The sequence below is a fragment of the Branchiostoma belcheri genome, unplaced genomic scaffold (genome assembly GCF_001625305.1).
Source record: "Branchiostoma belcheri isolate BF01 breed outbred unplaced genomic scaffold, Haploidv18h27 scaffold103, whole genome shotgun sequence".
Lineage (NCBI taxonomy): Eukaryota > Metazoa > Chordata > Leptocardii > Amphioxiformes > Branchiostomatidae > Branchiostoma > Branchiostoma belcheri.
In genome coordinates, this window is record NW_017802414.1 from 547,227 (window position 1) to 556,035 (window position 8,809).

The window sequence follows — 8,809 nt, forward strand, 5'->3', positions numbered from 1 at the left end:
CGCTCAAATTGGCGGCAATTATTACGCTTAAAACGCCCAACTCATACAATGGCCGCTTTGGCAACGAAATTTGATACGTATATGTATTTCTTTTTTTTAAGAAAGGGGGCTAAAATATGCTTTCTTCAGTTATGGAAAATAGTCATTTTCGACAAGGACGGGCTTATTAAGAGTCCAAGAAGCACTATACTGGGATAAGACAGACGAAATACTTCAGCGTCACAAAATTTTCTTCGTCAAACATGGCGGACGTTCTAGCTGATCGGTCGTGTGCGCACGTGCGTACTCGTACCAAGAAATTTACCCATACTGGCTAAGAACCTCAGGGCATCTGTCATCAAGGGAATTTCGCTTTTTTTAAATCTTTTGGACATAATAATAGGTATTTGTTACCGGAAGAATGTTTACATTTTACAGAGAGATTAAACCATCACTACAATCACACAAGCAGGGCACTTGTACTGTTTACACGTGACTTCTTTCAGATGTGTAGGCCTTCCAGTCCAGGTAGGCATTTACTACCACATTGTTCAGCACATACCAAAACAGTTGCCGTGCCGCTTTTTCGACGGGCGCCCAAATTCGTAGGAGGACCTTAGCTCGTCTCGTTCGCCATGCCAATTGCCTTGTTGTAGCGATTATACAAGTCCACCATCGCTAGACACTGCACCTTTCGACGGGCAGCACTTCGTCCACGACCTTTCGATCGCCTGGTAATTTGTACATCGGGAGCACCGACGCTTGTAACCGTCGATAAGAGGATTTTTCTGCAAAAAGTTTTGGAGGGGGCTTAACAGCACCAGAAACCCCCATAACCAGACTGGGACCAGTAGTTGATTCCGAATAACCAACAACTAATGACCCAAAACTGATGGTCTAACATTTTACAGGGCATTATGCATTTCTCAGTCTACCATGGATAATAAAAAGACTGGGCAGTCAAAGCCGCATAATACGTTGAGAAACAGTGTTATTAACAATTGTTATGCTCTGTTCCAGAGAGAAGACCCATCATGAGGGTTTTCGGTGCCATCTCGATTCTATGTGTGCTTCTCCTTTCGGCTATCTGCTCAGGCAAGTTTCATACACTCTATACCTCTCTTATATCAATAGCGAAAATAGAGAAATAACAGTCTTGTTTCTGTTGTTAAGTGTTAAAAACGTTCAGTGTCGCCCCGATGGGTCCAACATGGTAGAGACTCTAAAAATATAAAACAATAGGCACAATGGATGGGGTTTTTCCTGTTACGTAGCTTCAGTTTTCATTCTATAGAACCTAGCAAATCGTAGGCCAATGAATGCCGATGATATTTCAAAATAAAACAACTGTAAATTATCTTATCGGCAACTGTTGACATCATGCATTACCGTTAGATCAGATATATTAGCGAAATTCTCCCTGCATAAGAATCGCATTTTTAAAACTGTTTGTTGCGAGAGGTAGTCCCGTCAAAAACAGTTTGTAACTTCACCAAATGATATAAATAATACACCAAAAAGAGAAAAAAACCAACAGCCTACTATATATGGCTACCCTTTTGATTCCAGACAAGCATCAAAATGAATCCAGGATTGACAGCATTGCGTCAATTAAAAAAAAAGTTTGAGCGATTGGACAAGAACCAGTAAATAGAACAAGCATGATAATGGTAATAGTTTGCTTAAAAACCCTTGAAATATTAATACGTCAATACTTGCCCTCCGCAAACAGCAGCTGCTGCGGTGGACGAGCAACAAGTTGTCGAGAGGGTGGAGGTTCTTCTTTCTGATCTCCAGAACCTCGCAGGTAGGTATTATTAAAGTCATTTTATGGATCCCATATGAAAGAATCATTAATGAATTCCTCTTGTTTAAAGTTATATTTAAAAGAGCTGAAATAACTTATGTATTTCTAATGTAGTTTAAATTATGTTTCATTCTTTTTATTATGTTGGCATTGGAAGAAACGTTTACAATAGCCAACACTGTGGAACAAAGATGCTTTTGACCATTGGGTAGCAGTTAATCCAGAGACCCTTACTGTTGCAGATGAGAAGGAAAATGATGCCGTCCCCGAGATAGATGATGATGGAATCATCAAGAAGAAAGGTTGTGAAGACCATGAGGTAATGTGATACATGTGTCAGACAGTGTAATAGATATATTGTAAAAGATCTGCCTAATTTTGAGTCTGCCGAATCTTTTATCATTCTGTTTTTTTTTTTAGTGGCAAGCAGCATCCGGGTAAATACTTTATTATAAAGTTTATACTCATTTAAAAGTCTTTACTTTTGGCACAAACTACATGTACTACACAATTCTACAATTAGTCCCGGGTTCGATTCATGACATGCCACCGATCTTGTGCCCTTGGGAGAGGCACTTTACACGACTTTCCTCACTTAGCTCAGGTGAAAATTGGTATTGTATTTGTCCCCTGTGTTGGTGGCGGAATTAATATAAGTTGAAAAAAAACTTGAGTGTGTTGTCACCACGTCTGGTGATTACATGTTGGAATAAAAAAAAATGCCACATAGCAGACAAAGGTCTGAATTGCGTCAGTATTTACACGCCATTGAGATCGTTTTATGGTACACAAAATTAGGGTATTTACAGTTTAAATATATCCTCATCAGTAAAATCTTCATTTCTACACACATCAAATTGACATCTCTTAAAGATTAATCACCTACTAAAAACTCGTAGTTTAACATAGATTGATAACAAGATGAGTGCAGGGTAAACATCAGATATGAAGATTCGAAATTCAGAAAGTTTGTTTACAGTTCAGAATTCACTGTCCCTTATTGAAAAGGTTTACAAGGTATGGAATGGGAGAGTTTTTCAGTCTGTTGGTCCGACAGAGAGGTGTGTTTAGTTTCTGCTTGTTGCGAGTGTTTCGACCAGATATTTCCCCCTCGACCTCGGGAGCCAGTCTTTGTAAGTAGACTACATCAGCGACCGCGTAAACTTCAGGCACAACTGCTCCCTTCTGTCCACCAAAGGGACAGACATTTCGACCCATTCAGGAGCATGTGCAGGGTTTGACCATTGGTATAACTGGTCTACATCTGACTGAAGTGTAGAAGGTTGCTGAAGTCGTATTGTTTGTAGCATGTTCATGTCGTCCAAATATTTTCACATAGGAGTCACAATGTCGAAAGCGGCGTCATCTATGAGTAACAGAAATAAAATGGGACCTAGAAGAGTGCCCTTTGCAACTCCACAGGACGTGTTGCTATATCCTTGAAATTAGCTACCTATTGCTAACGGTTGGTTGTTTCAAAAATTGATTCACTAATGCAGATTGCATTGGGATGCTGAAATAACCATTGTTCCTTACAGGAGGGAGACGAGTGGGGTACATCTGACCATGACAACTGTTACTGCCAAGGACCATATCGTTTCTGCTACCATGTTGACTGCCTTCCCGGTTCTGAGATCACCCGTGACTCCAAAGGTCTCTGGGACTGTCCAGGCGGTTTTTTAGGTAAGGTTGCGTAGCAATGGATTAAGTCTCTTTTAGTCAAATCCAACTCATACTCCTAGCCTGGTCTTGTGAGAGACAATACAAGACATGTGCCAGGTTGTGAAGCATATCACACATCATAACATAATAGTAAGTTTTCCAGAAGGTATAGTAATGACAATTCCAATAGACAACCCTCCAGTTATTCACCACATGTGCATAGATTAATGGGCTTAAGGAGTGGAATGTACAAACCCGTCTTGGATAAACCACACCGTGTCTAAGAAAGTAAATAAGAAATTCAATCATGATCTGTAACAATCTGAGACATATCTACCTTTGCAAACCAAACCTCTCAACCCGTGCAATCATGGTCCAATTGATTTGGACATGATATTATATTCAGTGATGAATGGATTGAGAAACTTTATTTGGGTATCAGTAGATTCTTCTTCAATTCTACGAGAATTCTTAGTGATGCTCTGTATGAGGTTGACATAATAATTCTTTACCGTACGGTTTTGGGTTGACTTCTCTCAAGTATATTCTATATACATAACTGTCATGTAGCTTAACCTTACATGTAAGTATATGAATAGCAAAATTATATGTCACCCTACTATATACCATATTAGGTGACGACAGTGTAGCTGACGACTATAAGAACGACGTAGACATAAGCATGTTGGAGAAGAGCCTCCGTCAGATACTGCAAGGTAAGTTTAATGGTTTACTTAAGATTATCCACATCTATCAGACAGCTTCAAACATTAAATCTCGCGTGTAAGGGTTTTAAAATCAGTTAAGAAAACACCCTAAAATTTTGTAAAATCCACTGCCTTTCCCTCGTTGGCTAATATCTCTTTCATCTGTACAGCCCTGCTCATAAAAATGTGCAGTGGCTTCCATGGTTGCATTCAACAGATAAAACATTGACCAATAAATATGTTGCAAATTCAAATTCTCTTGGCCAAATTTGACCTATCGCTTCTACTTAGAGATTTCACCATACGGTTAAGATCTGCAAAGGAGCCATTGGTAATTGGTAACTTTTAATATTATATTTTCATATTGCTTCAGATGCATTGCAGCTATTGTCAAAATGGTGAAAGATTAGTAGGCAATTACTCAAAGCAAACTACATGTAAATGAGAATCCCTAGTATGGCAGGGCTAATCTCCAAGTGTTGCCTTCCATCAATTGTTTAAATGGGAAAAACCGCTGTTACCAATAAAGTAATCTAATTAGTACAAAGGTTTCTGTGTCTATAAAGGTACGATAGTAGTGATGATGCAGGCAACATGCTATTAAATCCAGCAGTTTTGCTATTTACCCCTTTGCAGTTTTTGAAACATATTTGTTTGTATTCCTTCCAAGCTTTTTGTCTGCTACATTTTATGGAAGAATTATGTTACTATATTTGAATTAGGTTCCCGCTTATCTGGTGCAGTTATAATACAATGTATTTCTTTGTCACGGGAGAAGATACTTCTGACCCTGAGGCAGCGGACGATACAGAAATCCCTGCTGTTGCAGACGGAGAAGCTCTCGACATTCGCGGGTTAGATGACGACGTTCTTGTCACAAAGGGAGGTTGTGAAGGCCACAAGGTAATGCACGTGATTAAAAACCCTAAGGGAAATTGGCAAGCAGTGAATAGTAGGATTAAGGCATCAAAACGTAGACCTGTGTGCTGCTTTTGCATTATATTTGCTACATGCAGCATTATAATTATGTTAAATATAACGGGTAACATTGCATTTGCTACATGTACAACTATGATTAAAATGTAAGCTACATGTACTCATTGTTGGACAAACTTTACGTCAAATTATTCAATATTACAAAAAAAACAACTTGGTGGTTACATCTTAAGTTCTATCCAGGTATTTGTTGCGGACATTGTCTTAACAAGTAAGTTTTCTTTGCTGAAAGTGTCAAATTAAATGTTTTCTCACAGCCAGGAGAACAGTGGGGCTCATCTGATCACGACAACTGCATCTGTGGAGAATTAGACCGCCTCTGCTATCCTGTTGTCTGTCTTCCTGGTTCTCAGATTAAACCTGACTCCAACCGCCTCTGGACATGTGAAGTTAATTCACGTGAAAGAGACATTGCAGGTAAAATTAGTGCGGGATGTTTTGTATTCCTCATTTATTTAACTTATTTTCTAATTTCGGATCTACTGTCTTTCTCACCTGAACTAGACGTTCAAGCTGAAAAAATGCTGAAGATGCATGAAACATTTATTGTTGCTTGATCCTCTGAGAAACATCAACTCCCCCAAAACAACCAGCGACTGACTTCATCTACACGATTTAATCACGACAGTCCCCGGGTTTGCATTTCAGAATCAGCTCATGAGGTGATTGAAAGTGAAAAGGTGAGAAATCAAATACTGAAATGGTGCACTTTTGTTGATTTTTTGGCCATGTGTTGATCACTTTCTTATAAGTCTTTCTGATTAACTCTTTACGTGACGTGGTGCTTATTTGTTTCTAGAGGCTGGTTATAACAGCTACGGGGGCTGCGGCAGCCTTTGGAGTGTTCACAGGCGTTGTTAGCTTAGTCGGATTCGTGATGGACCGCATCGAGTCTGCACAAACGACCTCAAAACTTAACGAAATACAGGGTCAGACTGCACAAACGACAGCACAGCTGAACGAAATACAGGATAAGATCCGGGAGCTGGACGGGAAGATAGACGGCTTGACACGAAGCTTTAGTGACCTACAACTGGGAGAGGAGTACCTTCAACAAGTCATCCTGTACGGCAGAGACGAACTACGCCTGAGGAACGTGCTGGACACCCTTGCCAGTATCCAGGCCAGTAATGGCACGTACGTTGGCAGCGACCTGCAAGGTTGGGCAGACATCGTCCTCAGCCATTGTTCAGATGGAGTCAGAAATGTAGGTACAAGTTTTATCAGATAATAATGAGCGGGATGCACGTGATAGGTATCCATGGTCCTGGACAATGTTTGCTTTTTCTGTTAGTTACTGCAAGGTTGTCAAAGAACGTCCTACTCCATGTCACATTGTAATTGATATCTAGATGTGTTGCACCGAAAGATACAATGGATTTGTCTAGAGACTACAGCTGAATTCCAAGCGTTTTAGATGTATAAATATATGTACCAGATCATAGTTAAAGCTTCAATTTATATTTATTAATGTCACAATGGAACATAAGGTTTAGAATTTAATAGATGTATGTAAAATGGCGGGGCAATCCGCAGTGCAATAAAAATGGAACCTCAGACTTATCAGTTACATGTTTGGTGTTACTCTTATTTACTAACTTTTTTTCAATTGTCTTGTACGTTTGCAGGTGTTGTTCAATCTGCTGGACATGGTGCAACCACAATCATCACTGTTTGGAGGGAAATCTCTGTTCGAAATATATCGTCAACGACTGAATAAGAATACAGGAGACCTGGAACAGGATATGGTAAAGGTATGTATATTGGTCCTTCTTCACTTTCGACTACTTTGATTTGACCAACGAGTTGCACATGTACAGGTTAGAGACGTACTGTAAACGAAAAGGTATATGTTCCTATGTTTTCTAATTATTAATAACTGGTCTAGCGATTCATCCTAGCCTGCTGGCCAGGTAAGTACCCGCTTTGCTTTTATTATACTAAGTAATATTGCTACATGTGACACACCTTGATGTGATATTTTATTCTGAAATTTTCAACCCACTCCGTAATGCATCTTTTAAGTTAAACCCAGGGATCGGAATACTTAGAATATACAACAGAAAGGGCAATTTCTCTCAAACATATAGCCGATAGCTCAAAGCGAATTAATAAATGGCTTTGAATTTAAAATGTTTGTGAATTGGCATGGTTTGGACATTCCTTGTCCATAAATACTTACCTACTAAATGCATGTTCATTTTGCACATGCAGATGCGACAGAAAGTTACACAGGTCTACGGACTGATCGGAGGTGGATACTCTGCCTGGGCTACAGCTCTGCGAGTCAAGGTGATATTCCAGCTGTGGTACGAGAGGGGAAAACAAAGCTCAACGACGTGGAACAAAGCCTGCAACCATATTTCGATTATGGTAAGTTCGATAATGACATCAGCCTGTAACAGCCTGTAACAAATTTGAATCTTAACCCTCAACAGAACACCTTCCCGGACTGATTAATCTGTACACCTGGGGTCCGCGCGGACCCCAGAGCAGCTTTTGCTAATTTTTAGAAATTATCAACATGCTACCAGCTCAATTGTTTTGCAAACTGATGTGGGAACCTCTGTGTCCACATTACATACAAAAATCATACATTTTGCACTTTTTCTATTTTTTGGTGAAGAAAAGAAGACAAGAAGAAATACCCGATTTTTGAACCCATTTCAGACTGAAGGGGCTTTTGAGGCCAAACTTTGATCTCAGATAGCGGCTAAACGGCTTGCGCTAGAAGTATCAAATTTGGAGAACTTTCCTAAAATGTCTTTGGAAAAAAGTTCATATTAGTTTTATACTAGTAAGTTGATGTTTTTTGTGTTGCCATGGCAACGGGTAGTTTTTTTTGAAAATAGAAGTAATTTTGGTTTAAACATAAAAATTTTCTGAGTTTTATATAAAATTACACTTCTTTTCCAACATTAATAACATCTTACATAATTAAATATAAGTTGAATCATTCAATATGCATAGAATATGCTAATTTGATGACGTCATTGGTCAAAATCCAATATGGCGGACTATATTATTAGCTCTGACGTCATATGACGTCATAATTACACCAAAGTTATCAAAATTTAATTCTATTACTGCACCATTCTTTGAAAACTTGGTAGACATACGATGAATGCATAAAAACATATAAAAACGGAAATAAGGTAATGTATAAGAACGCCAGTGTATCCATTATGATCGAAAGCCGGCTGGGGTCCGCGCGGACCCCAAAAGAAAATCAGTATTTAATTTTTTTATAAATGGTAGAAACGGAGTTTTCTGCACTGTATTGAGAGACAACTTTGTGGGTGACAATTACCTAAGGTTTCAGAAAAAAAATAATTTAGAAACAAAAAAAGAATTACAGAATATATAGTGCTGGGGTCCGCGCGGACCCCAGGTGTTCTGTTTAGGGTTAATTTTAATTGCTTCGACAATATCTACAGAGTGGTCATCTTCAACCACATGGACTGTTGTTCGGAACGACTCAACCCCTTCAACATCCACATCGGGGATTCCGACCAGGTCAGCGAGAACCCCAGGTGTGTAGGTGATCATCAGATCCTCGTGACGAAGCCGACCGTTTCCATCCAGTGTCGGTGGATGGGCAGGAAGATATGTGGGGGTTCATCTGACTGGTCCCTCCCGAATCCTGACACTGTGCGAA

General features: G+C 39.4%; 1 pseudogene; it reads left to right on the forward strand.

The window, feature by feature from the left end:
• Positions 1 to 242: 242 nt before the first annotated feature.
• Positions 243 to 8,809, forward strand: part of LOC109475221 — a 9,647-nt pseudogene continuing 1,080 nt past the window's right edge.